A 25,937-nucleotide genomic window follows, 5' to 3' on the forward strand; every position below is an offset into this window, starting at 1 on the left:
GGTGATAAAGTAAAGACTTCCTTGCCTTTACTTCCTTCCACCCCCATCGGCCCCACCCAGCTCTCTGGACCTCGAGTTCCTGCTCAGTCTGGCACTGGCCGCCCTTCCTGGGTAGATGGAAGGCAGGTAGAGCTGGGGGAAAAGATGGGCTGGCCAATACCCAAGGGCTATGGTACCAGGGGCGCCATAGCTGTCCTGCCAATCGTCCCACGCCCACTCTGGAAGACCACCATTTATGCTACCTCAGAAACAGCAGCAAGTGGCAACATCCCTTGCAGATAAAAGCTGGATGGTGATGGGAAAAATGTCTGCTTGTAGGGCCACCAAAGGACTAGCCAGCCCAGGGTGGACACACATCTGTCCTACCTGGATGCAGATTGGAAGATCCTTAATCTCCTAGCATAAGTAGATGCCCACTTTAATGTCCAGTTCTGAATCTGCCTGTCTTACAGCTGTGCTTTCTCCCCAGAAAATGAATTCAGAAAACATGGATGTGAAAACATTCAGAATATTCTCCGTAAGTGTGGTCGATCATTAGAGCCAGTAGGCTGGGTCTCACCCCACACTCTTATGTCTGTGCTGGGGGCGGTCAGGGGAGCAAGTGGCTTTCCTTGTGGGCTGCCTGCCAGAGAAGCTGGGTCTTCATAGTGTAGACTCACCAGCAGGTTTACTCCCCTGGGGTTCTTGGCTCCTTCAGTGTCTTGGTCATTTTTTTTAAAATAAGAATTCACGTATTTCTTCTATGAAACCTAGAAAATAAATATATACAATAAGAAGGAAATAAAACATTATCAGAGATAGCCACTGTTGACATTTTGGTATATGTCCTTTAAAGGTTTGTGTAGATGGGGACTTCCCTGGTGGTTCAGTGGTTAAGACTTCGCCTTCCAATGCAGGGGGATGCGGGTTTGATCCCCGGTCAGGGAGCTAAGATCCCACATGCCTTGCGGCCAAAAAAACCAAAACATAAAACAGAAGCAATATTGTAACAAATTCAATAAAGACTTTAAAAATGGTCCACATCAAAAAAATCTTAAAAAAAAAAAGGTATGTGTGGATGCAGGTAAGTATAGAAAGATAGATAGATACATAGATAGATAGATAGATACATACATACATAGATAGATACATAGATAGATGATAGATAGATGTATGCAAAATGGGATCATTGCAGGGTACACATTAGGAAATATACTTCTTTTCCACTCAGCATTCTGTTGAGTGGAAATAACTTTCCATGTCCCTGACCTCCTTCATCGATACTTTTCACAGCTGCATGGTACTCCACAAAATGGAAAACTACAGCATACTCACCAGTCCGTTCACAGTAACTTTTTAAGGTAAAGATACATGGCAGCTTTATACACAAAAGAAAGGCTGAATTAAAAGCCTTTTATTTAATTTTGTCCCAAATTTCTTAGGACCAAAAAATAAAAAAAGATGATAATGATGATCATTGGCTAATATACTTGTTCTTCGGAAGGTTCTAATTCTCACATTCAGTGATCTGGATCTGGAGAAGTGGGTGGCTTTGAAAATCTGTCACACTGTGTACCGATGCTATGAGTTCGCTAGTGGTCAGAGATCATTTTGGTCACCACAGAAAAAAGATGTTCACTCCTTCCTAAATCTTTTTGGTTAAACCAGTGCTTTGATCTGATGCCCTCTCTGCTTCAGGAAACAGCATCTCTTGACCAGTAAAAAATCCTTTTGTGCTTTTAAAAAAGAACCTGACACTCCAACATGAACAAAGTGTTTTGTGTTTTGTCTCAATCTTGCCCCAAATGCAAGCATGAAAAAGACCCAAGAATTTAGAATGAGTGAGAAGTAAAGTTTGGGCTTGTTTGGAAAAATACCTCTAAAAATAAAATATGAGTTTTTGAACAATAAAAGTATTGATAAAATCACACCTCTGAAGTAAAACACTCTAATCCACCCCACCGATGTTTCCTGTTTTGGTTAACACATTTAAATTGCCTTCTTCGCAATTTCCGCTGTAGCCCTCCCACCAACCTTCATGTCTGGATGGAGTGCCACACACACTGTCCAGTAATCCAGAGCTCCGGAGGTTCCAGAAGAGCCTGGAGTCATTGCCTGATGTGATATCAACCTTGCTCAGCTATCAACTGTCTCAACCAATTACTACCAGGAGCTGGACGGCAGGGAATTCAGCACAAACACAGGCCCGGGTGCTCACCAGTCTTCAGAAGAATTTTCAAAAAGTCTGGGAACCAGCCTATGCTCCGAGATTGGGCTCTAAGGGGTCTGCGGCAGGGGGCCCAGGCATTGGTTTGGTTCCTACTGGTTTAACTCCCCCCAGCAGGACTCTCGCTCTGTAATGTGATCCCTTTTCCGGGAGAAGAACGCTCTGCATCTGTGGTTGAGGGATTGTTTCTATGCTGTTGTTATTTACAAGTTATTTATAAGTTCCTACCTCTTGAGGTTCTCCCATTGGCGGGCCCTGGTCCCTTCAATCAAATGGAATATTTTGGTAGAGGCTAGCTTCCCCTTTCCAGGGCACGCAGGAACTCAGTGAATGGAGGCCCCATTGCAGTAACAATTTTAGTCAAGCTTTTCTCTAGCATGCTTGTCTCTTATCTCTACATGGCTTTTTATAATCTTTTATTTTGATGCCAACAGTACAATTACTGTATTACATTCACTAAAAGCGACTACACATCCTCTTTGGAAGTGGGCAGAGAAAAATTGCAGCTAAAGAAACATCTTTAAGTGTTCCCAAATAGATATAAATAACATAGTATGCTTATGTATTGTTGGTTTTTTCAGGGTAAAATAGGGGAAATATACTTGGTGTGGTTGATAGTTTCCAAACATGGTCACCATCAATTCATTCCTTCCTTTACGCACCGATTGAGATGTAGGATCTATTCCCCTCCCCAGCCTGGGGTGGTCCTATGACTGCCTTGACCAAAGGACTCCTACAGAAGTGTGTTCTGGGACTTCTGAGTCCAGACCTTAAGTGGGCTGGTGGCTTCTGCTTACTTCCTTTTGGACCTCAGCCTTCATGATACCAGAAGCTTGGGTCACATGGCATGTGGATGGGAACCAAGCACCCTGAGGATAGCTCAGCTGGGGTGCCAGTCAGCAGGCAGCACCAGCTGTCAGCTACATGAGGAGGGAGTCTTGGAGACTCCAGCTCAGCTGAGCCCCAGATAACTAGCCTCTTCTGCCAGGGCCTCGTGGAACAGAAAACCGGTCCAGTTGAGTCCAGTCAACCCACAGAATCATGAAAGATAATAAAATGCTGCTTTAAGGCAGTACATTTTGGGGTGGCAGCAATAGAAGAAAACAACAATAACAAAGAAAAGACTTGGTGCTGTGGCTTGCTCCAGGTTATGGCAATGGTGTTAATCAGGGTTCTCCAAAGAGACAGTAAGATGTATGTATGTATGCATATATGTAGGTAGATAGCTAGCTAGATGATAGATAAATAGATAGATAGACAGACAGACAGACAGATAGTCCAGAATCTACAGGGCATGTTGGCAGCCTGGAAATTCCAGCAGGAGTCAGTGTTGTAGTCTTGAGTCCAAAGGCTAAAACCTCAGGCAGAATTTCTATGTTGCAGTCTGAAGGCAGAATTCCTTCCTCTTCTGGGAACCTCAGTCTTTTCTCTTAAGGCCCTCAACTGATTGGATGAGGCCCACCCATGTTATGGAGGGTAATTCGCTCTGCCTTATTCAACGTCTACTGATTTAAACATTAATCGCACCTAAAAAATACCTCCACAGCGACGTCTAGATGGTTTTTGACCAGACAAGGGGGTACCGTGGCCTCACCAAGTTGACACACAAAATTTGCCATCACAGCAGTGAAACTTCCGTGAGATGCCCTGGCATTCAGGCCTGCACACAAGACCGTCACTCCTCTTGTTATTGCTGCAAACGGCGAATGTGAGATGCCCAGGGCCAGCCGTGGGCCAGGCACCGTGGGAGAGCCCAGTTTCAGTCCCTTGAGTGGGGAAAGGATGGAGGATGCATCTCCTTCAGGTAAGCTCCTTGGTCCTCTTCAGTCGATGACTTTATACACCGCGGTCAGCAGTCTCCAGTTCCCTCTCTGTGTGAGTTCAACCCTGAAAAGGGGGGAGAGGCTTTTGCTCACTTCTTCACCCAAAGATCTTAGAGCCCAGAATCTAAACTCACCCCTCAAAGGGAGACCAGATGGGAATTGGACCGGCCATTCATCGTAAAACGGTTCTTTGTACCAAATGGCCATTTTCACAATTCCCAGTTGCTAGTAATAGTGAGCTTCTAGAAGAGGATGCCCAATTTAGTTTTAAGGACATATGAATAAATAACTTTGCTTTCTTTTTAAGGACATCTGTACGGGGTTTGTAAAAATAGACAACTGATTAACTGCTCTCTCCTCTGGCCTGGCCCCTCTGCTTGTTCACGGCCCTCCCAACAGACTGGTCTTTCTAAAGCACAGATCTGATCATGTGATTCTCTTGCTTCAAATCCTTCCCTGGCTCCCTGCGGCTCATGGCAGTTTTCCAAAACGTGGTATATAACGCACCAGATGGCTTTAGGTGGCATAAGGGTGAATGTTTTTATTTTGATGGTTATATTTCTATTTTTCTGGTTATCTTCTATTTAGGACAAGTAAGATGGTCTTCCATTTTTGGTAGTAGGATAAAATTTATTTTTTAGTTGATTGGAAGAAGAATATTAGGTTGATAGTGATCTAGGTGGTGGCAAATGGCAGTAGTCATACAGATGGACTCAAAATGAATCTGGGGAGTGGCATGAGCCAGGGGGCCCAGGGGATCTGCCTCCCGCCCTGCCTTCCTCTCTTCTCCTCTCTGTCGGGGACCTAGCCTTTACCTTCCACAATAGTAAAGAACCAACAACTCCCAGAACTATGCCAACCCACTGCCTGGAATGCTCTGCCCCCCCATCCCATCATGGCCAACTGGAACACTCTTATTTATCTTTCAAAACCCAGTTTAGGAGTTGCCACTTTGGGAAGGCTTTTTCTGAATCCTCCCCTTCCCATGAGCCCTGGCAGAACTGTCCCCACTGCTGACAGCCTAAAAATCATAACCTGTGGGAGAGGTCCTCAGAAGTTTGGGTGTATATAGCCCGGGAAGCTGTGGCTCTCAGGCTCTGAGGAAAAGACCCCTATGTCCTGGACTGTCAACTGACACTGATGCCCAAGGGCAAGTGCTGCAACAGAGGAGCTTGGTTATTTCCTGCCATGAGCCCCAGGGTGGCTGCACCTTTTCTGAAGGGGCTCCCTCTCAACCAGTGTCCCGAACACAGGGAAAACATGACCCCTCATTTCCCTGACTCCCCTCCACAGCCCTGACTTCTCTTCCCAATAGAGTGAAGAGAGCCTCTGGGGTCTGTCCCCTGCCCTCTCCTCCCAGCCAGGGTCCCCCCTCCCCACTGTGTATCTCCCTAACAGCAGGGAAATCCTTTCTGCTCCCCCATCCCCAAATGGAACATCTACCCCTGCCTTTAATAAGCGCCCAGCTCAATCTCGTTCTTTTCGCAGAGAGAAACCGTCCTATTGTTATCACCAGCGAGTGTGGGTGATGGACGGGGGGAGGAGTTTGGACTAGGGCTGTGTCTTCCCCATGGCTTCTTTCTGTTTCAGTGGAGCAAGCTGGAGAGCGCTGGGCTTGATTCCCCTAAGTGGGATGGAGACAGGCTTCTGGTGGTTTCCAGTTCATGTACCCTGATGGGCAGCTGGTCTCAAATCTTCGTTCTGTTACTTACAGTTACACTATCTGGGCTCAGGTACTTGGGTGCCTGTCTGTGAAATGGGCATGTGGAATGGACGCTGGAAACTCCTCTGTATGCATGGCCTAGCTTTCTGTCTGGCTCGGCCCTTTCCCCCACTGCAGGGGTGGGACTGTCAATCAAGGGGGTGAGCCCATAACCCAACCGACCAATCAGAAAGCCCTGTGCCTGAGCTGCAGTGATTGGCCCTGGCATGGCTCAATAATTTGGGGATAACTGGTATAGACCCTGGGCCGGAGAAGGTCTCTTATTCTGAAATCAAGAAGTCAGGAGCAGGCAAGAAAGTGGTCCAGAGAATAAAGTCAGTACAGAGAAAAATGGAGTTGAAGAGCGAGAGGGAGAGAAGGAGGAAGGGAGAGAAGGAGAAGGAGGGAGAGATTTGAACTCTAGTTTTGAAAAGTATTGATGAAGGAGGTCAGGGACATGGAAAGCTATTTCCACTCAACAGAATGCTGAGTGGAAAAGAAGTATATTTCCTAATGTGTACACTGCAATGATCCCATAGTCGAATATCTGAGGCATCCCTTGACCTCTCCCTGCTTCAGTGTCCTTATTGGCAAACTGACGTACAGGACTGTTGCAGGATCAATAGTGGCTATTGCCTCTTTCTTCCTCAACACTATAAACTTCTTGAGAACAGAGATCATGTCTTATGAATCTCTGTTTCCCAGTACCTGAGAGCATATCTCACACATAGTGCTTATTAAATGTGTGGAGGATGAACAATATTTTCTAGATATTTTTAGATATAACCATTTATATGGCAGGCTGCCATGATTTGTTGCTACCAAATTCAGTGGACAAGTCTGTCTTCATCTGGTTTGACACAACTGACCACACCTCTTTTCTGACGCCCTTTATTCTCTTTGCTTCCAGAACACCACACACGCTTTGCTTTCCTCCTCCTGCACTGACTGTTCTTTCCTAGTCTTCTTGGCTGCATCTGTTGCCTCTCCTCTAAGGGCTGCCCTGTCCAGGGTTCATTTCTTACCCCTCTTTCTTCTCTATGCACAATGTCTCCCTGGGTGATCTCATCCACTCTCATGGCTTTATGTTTACAATCAGTGTGTTCATGACTCCTGAATTTCTATATCCATCCAGAGTCCATGCTCATATATTCCATGGTCTACTCTACTTCTATTTCAGCAGGCATTTCAAATTCAGATTTGTCCCAAACGAAGCACAAGATTTTCCCAAGTCTGATTTTACCTCACTCTTGTTTGTCTTGGCTTTTCAAATTTCTGAAGACAACATCCTACGAGTCAGCCTTGGTTCTGCTCTGTATCCTCACTCTCCACATCTAGTTCTTCAACAAGTCTAGTTTGACTCTACCTCTGAAACAATTTCTGAGTGTCTCCACTTTTTTTCATTCTTACTATCACCACTCAAGTCCAAGACACTATCGTCTCTTGCCTGGGCTACTGCAGTGGGGCCTGGACTGGTCCCTAAGCATCCTTTCTTTCTGTTTTTTTTTTTTTTTTCTTTTCCATTATGGTTTATCACAGGCTATTGAATATAGTTCCTTGTGCTATACAGTAGGACCTTGTGGTTTATCCATACTATATATAGTAGTTTGCATCTGCTACTCCCAAACTCCCAGCCCAACCCTCCCCCACCCTCCTTCCCCCTTGGCAACCACAAGTCTGTTCTCTATGTCTGTGAGTGTTTCTGTTTCATAGATAAGTTCATTTGTGTCATACTTTAGATCCTACATAGAAGTCATATCATATGGTATTTGTCTTTCTCTTTCTGACTTACTTTGCTTAGTATGATCATCTCTAGGTCTATCCAGGTTGCTGCAGATGGCATTATTTCAGTCCTTTTTATGGCCAGTAATATTCCATTGTATATATGTACCACATCTTCTTAATCCATTCATCTGTCGATGGACATTTAGATTGTTTCCTAGTCTTATAAACATCTCTTCTTGAAGGATCTGATCATATCTCTCCTTCTAAGCAAAACCCTCTTTTAGACTAAAGTCTGAACTCTTTACCATAGCCTAAAAGGTTCTATGTGAAGGGCCCCTGCCTGCCTCCTTGACTTCATGGACAAATGGGTTTATTTATAGGGAAACCTGGAGGATAAGGCCAGTGGGGAATAGTGACCCGGCAGTAGTGCGGAGCAATGAACGGGTGGTCGTGGAGAGTGGTGGTGACCCAGCAGTCACGGTAGGGCAGCATGCTGGGCTGAGCAAAGCATGTGGGTCCTCTGGCCTGGGTTCAAATCCTTGCTCTGCCCCGTCCCACTGAGACCCGGGGCATGTGAGCTGCTGAGGCTCTCTGAGCTTCATCTGTAACATGGGGTGATACTGACCTTTGAAGTTTGCTGGAATGGTTCTCTGACATAGCATCCTTTTCAGCACAGGGACAGAAATGCAGTCAGTGGTCTCTTCCCCCTTCTCCCACAGATACAAAGTCCAGTGGTTCCCTGAGCATGCTGCAAAACAGAGGTGAGGTGCAGAGCTGATGAGGGGTTCTGTAAACCCAGGCCCAGGGGTGCTCTGCCCCTCCTCCCCACCTCACCATGGTGTGGTTAATTCTAGAAAAGGCTTTGTTGAAGCACAAGATTTTCTGATAAGAAGTAGACTGTTGCTTTAGATGGCTATGCCCAGACGGGGCCTCCTTAGTGACAAGACTTGACACGTTTGGGGTGCCAAGAACAGCCCTTAGATCTGGGCCCCTTCACAGCAGTTGGGTTGGGAGGTCTGCTCAGGGAAGCACAAAAGGGAAGGAGAGACTGAACATGATGTTGGAATCATTCTTTAGTGAGAGCAAGATCTCTCTTGCTCAGTTAGGAACTGACAAGAACAGAAAAGAAGCATATTTTATAGATTATTTAAGGGCAATTAAAATGAAGACTATGGGATTTTTAAAAAAACAAACAACTTAGGAGACAATAGTTAGTTCCGAGACTAATGTAGTTGTAGGGAACTCTAGTCTGTGGTCAGCTGTAGGTACTTTCCACACCCATGAACCACCACATGGACTTAACCCCAGCAGAGCTCAATTTCAGATTCTCTAAACCAAAGAGAAAAGCCCCGAGTTGGGTTAACTGACAGCCACATGCTAAAGAGAACCCAGATCTGAAAACAAACAAAAAAATGTGTGTGGAAACAACCACGTTCTGGTGGTTTCTAACGTAATTATTGTTTCTTTCTCACGGTGATTTGCATAATGTTGCAGAGGTGTTGTCAGGTAGGCTCCAGCTAAGTGTGCAGATTTTGTGTGCACCTGTTTGCAGACCAGATAGAGTACAGTCTGATGAGAGTAAAGTCCTGCTACTTTCCGTGGCCTTATTTATTTTTTTAAAGCAGCTTCATTGCAGTATAATTGACATACAAAAAACTGCACATATTTAAAGTATACAAAATAAGTTTTCACATATGCATACATCCATGAAACCATCACAACAATCCGTATAGTAAACATCTCCATCACCCCCTGTACGTTTGTAATTTCTCCCAGACTTCCCTTCTCGTTCTCCTCCATCCCTATTTGTTTGTTTCATGTCACTGTAGATTTTCATTTTCTATAGTTTCATATAAATGGAATATACAGTATGTAGTCTTTTTTTTTTGCCTGACTTCTTTCACTCAACATTATTTTTTTTAATTTATACTTATTTTTTATTGAAGTATTGTTGATTTACAACGTTGTGTTAACTACTGCTGTACAGCAAAGTGATTCAGTTATACATATATACATTTTTTTAATATTCTTTTTTATTATGGTTTATCATAGAATATTGAATATAGTTCTCTGTGCTAAACCGTAGGACATTGTTGTTTATCCATTCCATATGTAAAAGCTTACATCTGCTAATCTCAACCTCCCACTCCATCCTTCCCCCCACCCCCTCCCACCTGGCAACTACCAGTCTGTTCTCTGTGCCTGTGATTCTGTTTCTGTTTCATAGATAGGTTCATTTGTGTCATATTTTAGGTTCCATTATTTCTTTCTTTTTTATGACTGAGTAATATTATATGGTATACATGTACCACATCTTCTTTATCCATTCATCTGTCGATGGACATTTAAGTTGTTTCCATGTCTTGGCTATTGTGAATAGAGCTGCTATGAACATAGGGGTGCGTGTATGTTTTTGAATTATAGTTTTGTCTGGATATATGCCCAGGAGTGGGATTGCTGGATCATATGGTAATTCTATTTTTAGTTTTCTGAGGAACCTCCATACTGTTCTCCATAGTGGCTGCACCAACTTACAATCCCACCAACAGTGTAGGAGGGTTCCCTTTTCTCCACATGCCCTCCAGCATTTGTTATTTGTATCAACATAGTTATTTTTGAGATTTATCCATATCGTGTTTATCAATAAATCATTTCTTTCATTTTTCTTTTTCTTTTCTTTTTTCTGAGACGTGGTCCATTGTACAGATGTACCACAATTTGTTTTTCCATTCATCTGTGGATGGACATTTTTGTTGTTGCCAGTTTGGTGCTATTACAAATAAAGCCGCTATGAACATCTGTGTACTAGTCTTTGTGTAGACATCTGCTGCCTTTTCTCTTGGAATTGAATGTTTGTGACACGTGGTAAATGTTTAACTTTTTGAGAAGCTTTAAACTTCCGAAGTGGTTGTATCATTTTACATTCCCACCAGCAGCGTATCAGGATTAAGATCCTCCACATCCTCTCCAGCACTTGGTATGGTCAGTCTTTTTAACGTTAGCCATTCTGAAATATGTGTAATGGTATCATATTGTGATTTTAATTTGCATTTCCCTAATGACTAATGATGTTGAGCATGTTTTCATGTGCTCATTGCCATGCATATAACTTCTTTGGGAAAATGTCTGTTCAAATCTTTTGTCCATTTAATTTTTAATTGGGGTATTTTCTTACTATTGAGTTTTGAGAGTTCATTATATATTCTAGACATAAGTGCATTATCAGATATATACGTGGCAAAAATTTTCTCCCAATTTGTGATTTGTCTTTTCTTTCTCTTAATAGAGTCTCTCAAAGAGCACAAGTTTTTAATTTTGATAAAGTTCCATTTATCAATTTATTTTTTATGGGTTGTGTATCTGGTGTTGTAGCTAAAAACTCTTTGCCTAACTCAAGATCACAAAGATTTTCTCCTATGTTTTTCTTTTTTTTTTTCATTATTTATTTATTTATGGCTGTGTTGGGTCTTCGTTTCTGTGTGAGGGCTTTCTCTAGTTGCGGCGAGCGGGGGCCACTCTTCATCACGGTGCACGGGCCTTTCACTATCGTGGCCTCTCTTGTTGCGGAGCACAGGCTCCAGACGCGCAGGCTCAGTAGTTGTGGCTCACGGGCCTAGTTGCTCCGCGGCATGTGGGATCTTCCCAGACCAGGGCTTGAACCCGTGTCCCCTGCACTGGCAGGCAGATTCTCAACCACTGCGCCACCAGGGAAGCCCTCTCCTATGTTTTTCATCTAGAAGTTTATAGTTTCAGATTTTACATTGAGATCTATAATCCATCTTAACTTATTTTTATATGATGCATGTTATGGACTCAAGTTGATTCTTTTGTACATGGGTATCCACTTGTTCCAGTGTCACTTGTTGAAAAGGCTGTCCTTTCTCCATTTAATTGCTTTTGCACCTTTGCCAAAAAGCAGCTGTCCGAGTGTGTGTGTGTGTGTGTGTGTGTGTGTGTGTGTGTGTGTGTGTGTGTATTTCGGGTATATGGCACATAGAAATACAATAATATTTTATAGTGTCTTGTGTCCTGCAAGCTTGCTAAATTCACTTTTTAGTGTTTTATTTGTAGATTCTTGACAACTTCATACATACATAATTATGCCAACTGTGGCTCTTTACAGTCCATGCCTTTTATTTCTTTCTCTTGTCTTTTTGTGCTGCCTAGCACTTCCAGTACTATCTTGAAAAAGAGTAGTGAGAACAGACATCCTTGCCTTGTTCATGACATTAGGGTGAGAAGATTTCATCTTTCATCATGAAATATGATATCAACTGTAGGTTTTTCATAGCTGACCTTACACAGGATGGAAAGTACTTTTCTGTTCTTAGTTTTCTAAGTTTTTAATCAGGAATGGGTGTTGAAATTGGCCAAGTTTTTTCTGCATCCTATAGAGATGATTAAATGGTTTTTCTCTTGTAGTTAATATAGTGACTTGCATTGATTAGGGTTTGCATATCAAACCAACCTTGCGTTCCTGGGATAAACCCCATTTGGCCATGATGTTTTATCCTTTTTATATATTGTTGGATTAAATTTGCAAAATTTTCTTTAAAAATTGTTGCATTTTGTTCATGAAAGTTACTTGTCTATGGTTTTCTTTGCCTGGCTTTGGAATCAGGGCAATGCTGGACTCATAAAACGAATTGGAAGTATTCACTTCAATTTTCTGAAAGAGTTTATGAGGATTGTTATTCCTTCTTTCCTAATGTTTTGTAGAGTTCACTTGTGAAGCCATCTCAGCCTGCAGTTTTCTTCATGAGTACATTTTAACTACAATTCAGTTTATTCCATAGATAGAGGGCAATTCATGTTATTATTATATTTTAAGTGAGCTCTGATAATTTGTGTCTTTAAAGGAATTTGTCCATTTCATCTATGTCTTCTAATTTATAGGCTTAAAGTTGTTCATAATATTTTCTAATTATCCTTTTAATATCTGTAGAATCTGAGTGATGTCATCTTTATCATTCCTGATATTGAGTAATGTGTGTCTTAATACTTTTTTCCTGATCAGTCTGACAAGAGGTTTTTAAATTTTGTTGTTCTACTTAAAATACTAGCTTTTGGTTTATTGACTTCTCTTTATTGTTTTCTATTTCATAGATTTTTCACTTTGATCTTTATTATTTCCCTTTTAATTCTTACTTGGGTTTGATTTGCTCTTCTTTTTCTGCTTTTTTCAAGTGTGAGTTGAGGCCCTTGACTCAAGATCTTTCCTTTTTTCTGAAACAGATATGTAGTGCCATAAGTTTCCCTCTAACCTTACTATAGTGGCATCTTGCAAATGTTGATATAGGGTGTTTTCATTTTCATTATGTGAAAATAATTTTTTTTTTACCTTTTGATTTATTATTTGACCAATGAGTTATTGAAAAATGAATTATTTAGTTTCCAAATATTTGGGAATTCTCCAGATACATTTCTGTTAATGATTTCTATTTTAATTATAATTTTTTTTCAGAAAACAGACTTTTAATAACTTGAATTTATTTAATTAAGCATTGTTTTATGGCCCAGAATATATTACACCTTAGAAAATGTTCCAAGTGCCCTTGTAAAAAATGTGCATTCTGTTGTTTCTGGGTGAAGTATTCTATAAATGCCAAGTAGCTAAATTTTATTAATAGTATTGTTCAAGTCTTCTACATCCTTTCTGATTTTCTGTTTACTTGTCTATCAATTATTGAGAGAAAGGTATTGAAATCTGTAACTCTAAATGTGTATTTATCTATTTCTCCTTATAGTTTTGCCAATTTCTGCTTCAGTATTTTGAAGCTCTTTTATTAGATGCACATACATTTATTTAGGATTGTTATGTTCTCTTGAAAAATTGAGCCCTTTATCATTTTGAGATGTCCTTCTTTATCCCTGATGATATTCTTTGCTTGAAATCTACTTTTATATTTATATGGCCACTCAGATTCTTTTTATTAATGTTCACATTGTATATCTTTTCCCATCCTTTTTCTTTTAACCTATTTATACATTTCTTATAAGTAGCCTGCAGTTGGAACTGCTATTTAAAAATATCCAATTTAACAAACTCTGCATTTTATTAGAGATATTTAGAGCATTTACATTAAATGTAATTATTGATATGATTAGGTTTAATCCTGTCATCTTGCTATTTTTTCCAAAAATTATCCCATCTGTTCTTTGTCCCCCCCACCCCCTTACCTTTTCTCTACCTTCTTTTGGATTAATTGGATATTTTTATGACTAAATTTTACCTCTTTTGTTGCCTTATTTGCTCTCTCTGTTGTGATATATTAGTATTCCTTAGTGTTTATAGAATACATATTTAATTTATCAGGTCTACTTTCAGGTGATATTATACCCCTTCCCATGTAGTAAAAGAAGCTTACAGCACGATACCTCCACTTCTCCCATCCTGGCCTTGATTTTATTTTTGTCATTCACTTTACATGTACATATATTTATAAGCATCATTCTAATCATTATTATTTTTGTTCAAATAGTCAATTATGTTTATAGTCATGCTTACTTTTCTTTATTTCCTCCCGAGGTCCTGAGTCTTCTGTTATCATTTTCTTTCTGTTTAGAGCACTTCCTTCAGTCATTCTTTAAGGGTAGGTCTTCTGGTGACATATTCTCTTAGTTTTCCTTCATCTGAGAATGTCTTTATTTTACCTTTATTCCTAAAAAATAGTTTGACTTCCTGTTTCCAGTTCATCATATAAGGAGCTTGGAAGTCATCACTCTGTCCTAACATCAAGCAAAAGGCAGAGCAACCTGAAAAATCAACAACTCTTAGATTTTTAGAGAAATGAGATCACAAGGCAAACCACATCTCCCAAAATTGAAAAGACAGAGAAGCAAATAGTGAGAATCACTTCTTATGGGAGCAGATATTCCTGAGGGAGCAGAAACCTCTGCAGGAACCAGAGCCAGGGTAAGAAAACCTGAATTGCCGGAGGCTCAGTGCGGACAAGTCTTAGGGTCAAAAACTCCAGGGAGACCCATCATAGGGAACCCACACACTTTTGTAAATATTATCTCCAGGAACTCAAAACAGGTTTTTACAGTGAACATCAGAGAAAAATTCCCTTGTTTTTCCATCGGGGGATGGAAAAGGAACTATTTTGAAATAAGTCAGGACATTCTGTTCTTAACAAGACCTGCCCTCAAGTGAAACTATTTTACCAGAGCCTAAACTATTAGGGTTTTATCAGAGCCTAACCAACCTAGGGGAAGGGAAATACCCAACTCCAGACCACTCTAGCCATCCTGTCCCATGTAAGGTGGGGGGTGAGGAGGGGGAGAGAGACTGGGAAGCAGTTGTGAAGTTCACAGTTCAGAGGCACAGGATCACTAAAAGACTGAGACCTAATCACAGGACCATAGAATGCTCCCCTCCCCCTACACCTTACCTCTTACTACCACATTACTGAAGACCTATTTATCTCAACTTGTTTTATCTAGTATATCATGCCTGGCTATCAAGAAAAAATTACAAGGCATATTAAGAGGAAAAAAAACACCCCAAAGCCCACAGTTTGAAGAGACTGAGCAAGTATCAGAATTAGATTCAGATACGGCAAGAATAGTTTTGCTGGAAGTAGAATTCTTTTGAACTTTACAATTCTTTTTGAATTTTACAATTCTTTTGAATTTTACAAGTAAATTCTTAATTCTTTTCTATCAGTACTTGTAAAATGCTGTACCACTTCCTCCTGGCTTCCATGGTTTCAGATGAGAGATGGCTGTCATTTGAATAGTTTTATAAGCAATACCTTACTTCTCTTTAGCCTCTATCAAGACTTTTTTCTTTGTCTTTAATTTTCAGAAATTTAACTATAATTTGCCTTAGTGAGGATTTCCTTGGCTATATCCTGTTCAGGGTTTGTTCCAGTTTTTGAATCTGTAGGCTTTGCCTTTTGTCAGATTTGGGAAATTTTTAGCCATTATTTATTTGAATACTTGTTTCAGCTGCACACTTTTTCTCCTCTTTTCTGGGATGCTCATGGTACCAATGCTAGATCTTTTGTTATCATCCCACAGATCTCTCAGACTCTGTTCATTTCTTTTTTCAGCCTATTTCCTTTTCTATTACTAAGATTGGGTCGTTTCCAGTTATCCATCTTCAACCTCACTCATTCATTCCCTGTTGTCTCTAAACTACTATTAAGCCCATCCTTTGGGTTTCTATTTCAGTTATTGTATCTTTCAGTTTTATCATTTCCAACTGGTTATTTCTTTAATAGCTTATATTCCTTCACTTAGATTTTCTAGTTTTTTCCTTTGTTTCAAGAGTGTTTTAAATTGCTCATTGCATAATTTTTATAATCGCTGCTTTAAAACGCTCTTCAGAATATTCCAACATCTGAGTCATCGTGGTGTAAGCATTGGTTGATTGTCTTTTCTCATTCAAGTGTGATTTTCCTGGTTCTTGGTGTGACAAGTGATTTTTTATTATATCCTGGATATTTTGGCTACTATGTTGTGTGACTCTGGATTCTAGTTAACCTTCTTTTTTAGCAGGCAGTCACCCTGTTTAGGTATAATGATAGGTTGTGGTAGGGGTGGATGTTTAATTCCCCCCTCTCAGCCCAGCTGGTACCTTCCTGATAAAAATGGAGCATCTACTCACATCCTCTTGCTGGCACTGAGGGGAGTGTAAGTTCAGCCCCCTCTATGCCCTGTTGACACAGTGTCCCTCACACAACTTCATTCTACCTTGTTGCTGCCGGGTGGGGATGGAAGCTCAGCTTCTCTCTGAGCCCTGCTGACACCAGCTGTAGAAAAGCAGAGTTCCAACCAGTGCCACCCCACACTGCCTCAGTCAGTCTTGTTGGTGCCAGGTTGGGGGAGGAGGTTCAGCTCCCTAATGGACCCTTCTAGTGCAACCCCAGCAGGGGACTTGGAGTGCTGCCTGCTTCTGCCATAAAGGGAGTGGACCATGAGCTCCCACTCAGCCTGACTGAATCCTCTGAGCAGGATGGGGGGGGGGGAGGGGGGAGGGGGCACAGGATTCCATTGGTGTTTGGCTTAAGTAGGGCAGCTATGATCAAACAAGAGTTTCTATTGTTATGTCACCTTTTACTGGTTCTTTAGCTAGGGAAGCAGACTTTTTGTAGAGCTTTTTTGTCTGTGCCTGTTGACAGTTTTGGGTACCCCATCCAGGATGTGTAGGGGACAAAACAAACACACAAACACAAACTTTTCTAAGAAACCAAACAGGGAACCCACTGCTGTGTTGTTCCTCAAGTCCTGTGTCCCTTAGGCAGTTCACTTTATTCTTTCAGACCCTTTTCGGAGTCGTGTTTTTTTGCTATGTTGTGTTACATCCAGATATTTTTAGTTGTAAGAGGGTAGGACCTGGGGGGAATGGGGCTACTCCACCTTGGCTGGGACTGGATGTCCTCGAGGATCTTTTAAAGACATTAAATAATAAGATAAAATTCCTATGTATTTACTCATGTATTTACCATTTCTAGTACTCCTTATTCCTTTGTGCAGGTCCATATTTCCATCTGATGTCATTTACCTTCTGCCTGAAAGACTTCCTTTAAACTTTCTTGCAGTGTGCATCTGTTTCTGAAGAATTCTTTCAGCTTTTGTATGTCTGCAAAAATCTTTATTTCTTCTGCATTTTTGAATGATATTTTTATTGGGTATAAAGTTCTAGGTTGACAGGTTTTTTTTTCCTTTGTGAATATTATAGGAGAGATGCTTATCTTATGAAATTATTACGAGAGTAATGTGAAATTATTATGGGAAGTCATATGAAGTAAGCAATCACAGATATATAAAATAAGAAAATTTTACACCTAGGAACTAGAAGAAAACAAAACTTTTAACTATTTTTCCCTTTGTGTGGTGGGACTATTCATTATCAATTTTCTTTCTATTTTTCTAGGGTTTTATTTTACCCTCAAGATTTTCCATAACATGTACAGCTTTCATAATGGAAATGGTTTTATTATATTAAAAAGCAATGAACAGATATGCTAGGACAGGCGACTAAATTAAATCTGGTGAAAAGTCAGGGAAGTGAGGAGATTGACCGTGAAAAGTACAAGAGCACTTTTTTTGGGTGATGGGTAGGTTTTGTATCTTGATAGGGGTGTGAGTTACACAGACGTATCTATTTTTCAAAATTTTAATGTTAAGATTTCATGCATTTCACGGTATATAAATTTTACTTCAAAACGCAAAAGAACTGTATGCCTATAAATTAATTTGTTTGAGATGGGGGTGGAAGGCAGATGAAGGCAGAAAGTGGATAGTTATCGAAGGCAGTGATAGATACACAGGGGCCCATTAGACTCTCCTGCTTTCTTTGCATTACGTTTGAAATTTTCATGATAAAAAGTAAAGACAAATGCATAGTCCCTCTGATCTAGAGAGGATGCTGACCACTTTCTTCATTCCTAGGAGAAACAAAAACAAGGAGGAAATGAGAATAAAGTGTAAGAGAGAAAGTATGTAGCTCAATTAGGAAGATATTTCATCACTAGGAAAACCTCTCATGCAAAGAGCGTCTTAGTACCTGATCATCTTTAACATTCAATCTTTATTGGTTCTAGTTACAAAAGTAATATAAACTCAATGTAAAATAATCATACATTAGAGAAAAGCAAAATTTAGAAAATGAGTTTCCTCTATCTTCACAGCCCCCGAGATCATGACTGTCAATGGTTTAGTAAGCCATTCAGATTTTTTCATGTATATGTGTATGTGTATGTGCCTGTGGTTGTGTGTGTGTGTGTGTGTGTGTGTGTGTGTGTGTGTGTGTTGATGGAACTGGTGTTATAGTATATCTATTATTCTGCTCCTTCCTCTTTTTTGCTTAAGCATTCTGCTTGGAGATCTTTATAAAACAGAATAAACAGCTGTTTAGAAGCAGAAGTTAAAACCAGATGAAAAGGAAGGTTCTTTCTCTTTGGAGTCCAAGAATGTGCCAATTTTATACACATTTTAAGCTCTGACATGATCTTAAATATGGACTTTTACCTAAATACATAATTTTACATGAATAGTGTGCTTTTTATCTAAGGACACACACACAGACACACACACACACACACACACACACACACAAACCAACAAAGTGACAGCAGTGAAAACAACCTCAATAGTGAGATCCTAAGGTTCCATGGTGGTTGCAGGCAGCTGGGCTCTGTGGCTGGGGACCCTGCTTAGTGGAATGACTCAGCAAAGCAATGGCCTGGGAGCAGAGAGGAGGCTGACCAAGATTAATTGCTGTCAGGAGGAACATTCTTTTCAGCTGGCTAATCGCTCTCTTAAGATAATGAAAGTATTTTAGGTTCCTCTTTGTCCAGATGCAAATAAACGGGCGAGTTAAAGTCACTCCCAGTGCAAAAGAGAGCGTAGAACACACATAATGAAGATGAAATGGTTTCCCCCTAATTTTGCATACTTTCTTGTCTGCGCTTAAGTCTAAAAGATATTTGCCTTCACCAGATTTACATTCAGATTTGTTTCTCACTTTGTAGGTTGACCCTTCTCCGTTGCCCCACAGATTGTCAATTTCAAATACGATGTCCCTGATTTTGTAGCACTGGCCCTAAAGAATTTCAGACAAGACTCAAGAATAAGAACCTACGTGTGGGGGTAGGGGAGTGATGAGGTGCCCCTCGTAGGCTAGAACTCTGTCTTGGGGTTCTTTGTATCCTACAAGGCTTGGCTCTAAGGAGCCCACAGTATCTCCATACATGCTTTCTGGTTGATAAATTTTCTCCGTAGGGATTATTTAAGACGTGTTTTGATGTTTCTAAGAGCTAGCTGCTGTGACACATGGTGAGTTGAGATGGGACAATGTCAGATCCAGTTGCGGCCATGTTATCACACCCCCGTGCTTTGCATAAAGCCTCATGCGTTCACTTATTCATCCATCTATTTATTCAGCTGCCTCTTTCTACACAAAATTCTGACACTAGGCTTTGGGCTATGTGTGTGCCCTATGCACCTGGCCTAGTGTCTCCTTCAACTTGAGCCTGCTCTCTTAAGACACGATCATGAGTACATCCCAAAGCCATGCTCCAATCTCCTCCCACTGGAGGACCAGGATGCCTCCTCCTGTTCCTCCAAGCCCAGGCATTGTGACTGTCACTGCCCATGAGAACCTCAAAGCTCCCTGCCTGCTGCCCCTCACCCATCCCTTCTCCTTGGCCTCCTTCCTCACCGGTTCCTTGGAGCCTCTCCAGTGTTGAAACCATCACTTCCTCAGGCTCCCCCTGGGGTCCTCATGGGCCCATGCCAGATTCGTTGAGAGACTGCCCATTTTAGAGCCAAAAGCCTTCCCACACAGGCCTTGTGTGAGATCTCCAACCTTTCCCCAATTAAGATCAGCTTGTCACATCCCCAGACTTCTTAAGATCCCAAGAAAAAGCAGTATAGCAAAGGCCTGTCCTCGCTTCTGTGCCCAGCCTGCACGCTGCCCTGTCCAAACCAAAGCAAAAGCCAGCCCTGGGAGGTCGGGCTACCCTGCCTTTCTTGCCTGAAAGGCTTCTTCCCGCCCACCTGAAGAGGATTCTCAGTTGTCTTTTTTATCCCCACTTGGCAACCCTCAAATCTCTAAAAAAAAAAGTTTGTTGTTATATCACATTATACCAAATTTGAAAAAGAAAAAATAATCCCCCATCGCTTCCACCCCCAGACACAACCACAGTTATCATTTTGGTGGATCGACTCAGAGTCCACTTTGCTGTGAACGTTGTTTCACTCGCTTGTCATCCTTATATACACACACGGACTTGTGTCCTGTTATTGTCACAGGCACTTTTCCATGTTGCTACGTTGTTCTCACGGTCATCGTTTCAATACCTAACACAATATTAAAACGTTTGTCATGCACTATAATTTGAACACTTGATACATCTGTCAAAATGACAATTAACACTCTAATGAAACTTTCCTCCATATCTTGCTTTATTTTCTTTGGAGAGAGGGTCATGAACTCTTGCAAATCTTGACAGATAATGATAAATTGCTCTCTATGGGAGACTGTACAAATATATACTGTCAAGAGCAATGTGTGAAGATAGCAGTTTTACCATATCCTTCCCAACATTACAAATTGTCATTAAAATGTTAATTTTTGTTAGTGTATTAGACCAAAGCACAGTCCTTTATTGATATTTCAATTTGATGACTAATGTGAATGTTGACTGATTTTCCGTAGATTAGTTAAGTCACCGTGGCTCCGAGCCAGTTAAGTACCTGCAGTGTTTCCCTTTGGTTTCTATACCTTGGAAAGCGATGTTTCATAGAATTTTGGCAAAAGCTCATTACCTCTGGCCATTGATGCCAGGCACGCCACGCATTGCAGAGCTTTGGCAGGCTTGTCACTTCTGACCACCGATGCCAGGAAGGCCATGTTTTATAGACCCAGCTTTGTGTTTACTTGGAAGTGGCTCTTCCCCCTCTCAGGAAGGACTTGGCAAGGGTCCTGTCCTGTCATGGTGAGTTAGGTGCCTGTCTCCCTTGGCTTGAGGAATTGGCCTGTGGCACTGGACTTGGGTACCAGGTGCCACCTCCTTCTTGGCTGCCCTCTTGGTGACACCTATGCCTGAAGTGGCCAATGGCTACTGGTCTGGGAAAGTATTCCTGGACTGTTTGGTCACAGGTCAGTGACATCTAAGGAGTGGCCCAGCAGCGAAGCCCCTCAAGGACTGGTGGCCTCACCAGAGAAGGCTCTAAATCATATGTCCCCTCCAACTGCCACCACAGCACCATGCTTGTCCTCTCAGTGCCCGGAAGGCAAGCCAAGAGGGGGCCAGAGTCTCTCTAAGTCAAGCATAATGGGGCAGAAGGGGAGGTCTTGGCACATAAAATGCGCCCCTGCCTTGAGGCAAAGCCAAAAGCACTTCCTGTGTGCAATCAACAAATGTTTGTGGCACCTTTATGCTGTCCAAGCACCACTGACTACCTTCACAGCAGGACAGACCCTTCCAGAAGAACCACCTTCACTTGCCACGGCGGAAGCCTCCTTGAGCAGAGTCTTGGGGAGACAGAATGATGGAAATTACATCTTCCCAAGTAGGAGGAAGGCTGTACTTCCCCCAGTTGCCTTGGTCCTCAGAAGTCTTTCAGCCAAGTTGTAGCACCCTTGGACTTTTGGGTTTCCCTGTAGGGGTCCCTATCTCTGCCTCCTGCACAATGTCAAGGTCTCTACTGAGACCTCATGAGCTGAGAAGCCTGAGATTTCCCTCCTGTCTTTATCAAACACTTTTGAATGCCTACCATGAGCTAGACTCTGGAGAGATGAAGCTGAGTTAGACCGGGCCCACCCTCTAGAAATTCACAGACAATGAAGTCCCTCATCAGGGTAATGTGGGCTGCTATGGGCTGCCAGCTAGGCACAGGACACCCAGCAGGAGTGGGGATCAGGCAAGTTTCCCAGAAGACGTGGAGCCTACGTTGAACTGGGGAGCTGGAGAGAGAAGATAAATTACAAAAGGCCCTGTGTGCTTGAAATGTCATCTCGAAAGCTCTGAGCCTCATAGTGTCAAGCCAGGGGAGGTAGGGTATGGCTAACTTTGCATTAAGGAAAGATTCCTTTGGCAGCCGTGTTGGGTGTGGATTAGAAGATTGGAAGGCCAAGGGCAATGGTCTTACCCCAAGGAGGGAGTGATGACTGCTCGTGCCCAGCCTGTGGCAGTGGAATGGGGAGAACAAAGTGGCTTTCAGAGGCATGAAAGAGGAGACTCTGCCCAGCTTGGATTTGGTGGTGGTGGGAAAGGGAGCTTGCTGGCTTAGACAATGGACACATACTTGGGGGAAAGAGAATGAGTTCACTTTGTAGGTGTTGAATTCTAGACACCGAGGAGACATCCAAGTATTGTCCTGAGCTGCCCAGAGCATGGCCCAGGGCAATGACCTGAGACCCCATAGCAGCACAGCAGAGGTGGTTAAGTCCATGGGTGGGTGGGACCAACCAGGGTCTGCTTATAAAACAGGTGAGTCCTGAGGCCAGAGCTGGGCTCAATGACCTCTAAGAAGGCAACAAGAGAAAAAGACAGCGCAAAAGAGATTGAGAAGCCCTGGCCAGAGCAGTTGGACAAAAAAGAGTTTCTGGAAGGAGGTATCTACTATGTCAAATGTTACAAGGAGGTTAGGAAAGAAAAAGATCAGGAAGTGTCTACTGGTTGGGACAAAGGAGAAACTGTGAGTATCAGTAGATGGTCCAGGAAACTTGGCTGTGAAAAGAAGTCAGGATGGAGAGGGGGATATGAGGTCATGAGAGAGGATGTGTCAAGGTGGGAGATTTCAGTGCACGTAGATGCATGGAAGGTTTCTTTCCATTGCAATGTATAGACATACAGCACCTTTTCTCTCTTGCAAAGGAGGGGTCAGGTTTCTTTCACAACAGCTTCTGAAGCCTGCTTGGCTCTGGAAGGTGAATTTCTCCCATCTGTGTGTGGAAGCAGTTAAGTAGGATAGAGTGAGCAGTGTTCTATAAGAAAACTCAACAGGAGTGATTGAAGAAGGACCAGAGAGAGGGAAGAAGCATGAACAGCAAAAAGGAGGGGCTGAAAAGGGGAGGACCCAGCGGCATGCCTGGAGGAAAAGGGGTGACGCTGGCAGAGCTGGGTTGACTGGCATCCCACTTGAAGTTACCTGCTTGGCCAGGTAACCTCAAACCTCAGTAAAAGTCGGTCATGCCCAAGTACTTTTTGAGAGTAGAGTTCAGAGGGCTTAATTAGGGATGGGGGTCTTAGATCAATGTGGGGAGAAGAGAAGAAAACAGCACTAAGAATCAGAGTGTGAATGAGGGGGAGAATCCAGCAGCAGAGGTTACAAGGTACCAGGTTAAAGGCTGGTGTGGCCACATCCCATCCCAGCCCAATTCACTGACTGTAACATGAAGCAGGCTAGCAAGTATGGGAGCCCCGGGTACCTGATGCGTGGCTTCCAGAGGGGAAGACCCAGGAAAGACAGAGAGGTTGAAGAAATAGGTCAATTTGCCAAATAACCAATCACCATTTACCAAAGGCCAATTAATTGAAAACTGATTTGTTGAAAATCCATTTGCTGAAGAACCCATTTCCCTGGTGAGTGATCCCTGGAATTCCCCCAAAAGTTGTTTTGCTCAGTTACTTTAAAAATTATAGAAATTTGTGTGCTATGGTTTCTACAACACTGAAGATTTTCCTGTAGGTTTGGTTTGCTTTTCACATATGTTCTGTAGTTTAGCTTGGTTTACAAGTTTTCAGGTGTATTTTCACCAGATATTTCCCTGTGGATTTCTCAGTCCATCTCTGGTAAATGTCAATCTTACGTGGGTTTCCATATTTCAGAAGCAGGGCACTTCTTGAATGCCCAACATATATATATATTGGTGCCAGTGGATGGATTTTCCCTAACTGCATTTACTGTCAACTCTAATTTAAAGACTTGTGCCTAATTTGGACTAAAGCTCCCACTTTGGGATTTTGCCATTGGGGAAGTTGTCATGGATATGTGAAAATTAACATGCAGAAGAAACATTTATTTGGCTGACTGCCAAACCACTTTGAAAAAAAAAAAAGAGAAGTTGCAAATTGGTGTAAAATTACGCTTGAAGGGCAAAACTACCTTTTCTGCAAACCAAAGGTTAAAATTTGTAAAAGGCTCATGCATTACCAAAACCTTTTCTAAGTAATTTTTGAGAAGTAGTCAGCTTTAGAAATGTGAATCACATACCCATAAATCCAATATAAAACAGTAGTGGAGAAACCAAAAATAAAACTTCTAAACTAGAGAAACACCAACAGCCAAAATGTTGAAAGGCATCATTAACGGCTTTTGAAACTTCCTGTGCAACACCTATTATGACACATTTTGTAAGTAATTAAGAGAAATACGTTTGGGGGGATTTGGCAGTCTGTGGAATTGGTCACTCGGCAAACTGATCTTTAATAAGTTGGCTTTTTGGTCACAGTGAGATTTGGCGTTTGGTAAATGGTCTTTCAGAAAATGGCTCTGTTTCTGCAGTCAAATGCTCTACCTGCGAACTCTACCCCCAAATGGCTCTGTTTCTCAAGAAGAGAGTGAGAAGGAGGCTGACGGAGAGACTTAGCTGGTTCTGAAAAGGGGGAGGGATGTGATCCCAAGATTTAGATTCTGCTGGAAAGAAGGGGAAGGAGGAAAGTAAGGTTATGCACAGAGATGGGCATGAGAAGAGTTAATTCCAGAGGTATGGAGAGTGGGTCCTTTTGCTGAAAGGGGTAAGAATATCTGAGCTCAGAGAGTCTGGGAGCAGGAGTGCCTGGGGCCTCGAAGAGAGGAAGCAGCTCGCTGGGCACAGGGAAGCTGGTCCAGCTGGGACCGAACCAGAGAAGCTCCGCCGCACACCTACCGGTGTGATTTCTTCAGCGGTCCTCCACATCCTGGGTGTGACCAGCTGGATTGCGTTTGGGGTTTGGGGTTTTCCTGGGCAGGTGCTATGGGAAGATAAGGGAGGAAGAGATTCAAGGATGATGGAGGGAAGGATTAGAAATGAGAAGCCCTAGAAGCCAAGATGGTCATGAACGCAGAAGCAGGGGAATGTGGCCGGGCAGAACCGGGGTCAAAGTGTGGTGCAGTGTCTATTGAGAGTGAAGCAGCTGGGGAAGAGGAGAGCGGGTGGGAAAACTGGAAACGGAGTTAAGACTCTGAGGTGGAACAGTGCTGGGGGCACAAGGGTCTCCTGTGGCCTTGGGGTCACTGGAGGGAGTGTGAGGTGGGGGAGGGACCTTGGAGCTCAGATCGATCAGGGGACATGGGAGGCCATGGCATTGGCTGAGTCAGCCACAGACTCTGAAGTTGCCAGAGTGAGATGTGAGAGAATATTTAGTGCTGTTCTCAGGCCCAACTCCAAGCGCTCCTCCTCACTTCTGCACACCACACACACCACCCTCACCACCACCGGCTCTGCTGCTGCTTCCACCACCGCCATTAACTCTTCTCCCACAGAGAAGAAAGGGCTTTTAAGCATTCCTCCTGGCCTCCCCCTCTCCCCATCCCTATGTCCTTCCTCCTTGTCCCTGCCTGGATGGCAATTAACACAGTCATAACTCTGGAACCTGCCTCTGTTTCTGGGCAGACATGGCCATTCATCCATGAGAGAATAAAATTAATCTATTTCTGTCTTTGTGCTGCCCCGACTGTCTTTCCTCCCACTCCCAAGGGACGGCACTCCCACTGCCCATGCTCCTCAAGTTCCTTTCCATCCTTCACCCTCCCTGTCTGCCCTGGAGGCAGCATCAGCCCTCTGCTGGTGACGGTGCACCCCTGGGGAGCCTCTGACCTACATCAGCTCCTCATCCTCTTCTCGGAGCTCAACCACAGCCTGGAGTGCAACAGTGACTCCTGGGGTTGTGGACTGGAAGCCCTATTAAAATGCTAATATGGCATCTGGAAGGGGTAAAGTATTAAAACAGCACTGAACATTCAGTTCTGGGTCTTCCTCCTGCTTTGAGCAGTCTAGGGAATGCAACTCACAGGGCCGTGCATCACATACTGAATGACA

At 42.7% G+C, this 25,937-nt stretch overlaps 1 protein-coding gene and 2 long non-coding RNA genes across 4 annotated transcripts in view; 1 reads left to right on the forward strand and 2 right to left on the reverse strand.

The window, feature by feature from the left end:
• LOC309611611 overlaps positions 1-25,937 on the reverse strand; it is a 126,583-nt gene that overhangs the window by 99,385 nt on the left and 1,261 nt on the right. The gene's annotated exons all lie outside the window — the stretch shown is intronic.
• Positions 1-25,937, forward strand: part of BCL2L11 (BCL2 like 11) — a 153,458-nt gene that overhangs the window by 70,059 nt on the left and 57,462 nt on the right. The window lies entirely within an intron of this gene.
• On the reverse strand, positions 615-21,392 carry LOC309611608. Its single transcript, XR_014234629.1, has 4 exons — positions 21,375-21,392; positions 8,082-8,204; positions 3,823-4,093; positions 615-749 (listed from the first exon to the last, which is right to left on the reverse strand). It is a non-coding gene; the product is annotated as an uncharacterized lncRNA (long non-coding RNA).

This window comes from Balaenoptera borealis (assembly GCF_965194805.1).
Source record: "Balaenoptera borealis genome assembly, chromosome: 15".
NCBI lineage: Eukaryota > Metazoa > Chordata > Mammalia > Artiodactyla > Balaenopteridae > Balaenoptera > Balaenoptera borealis.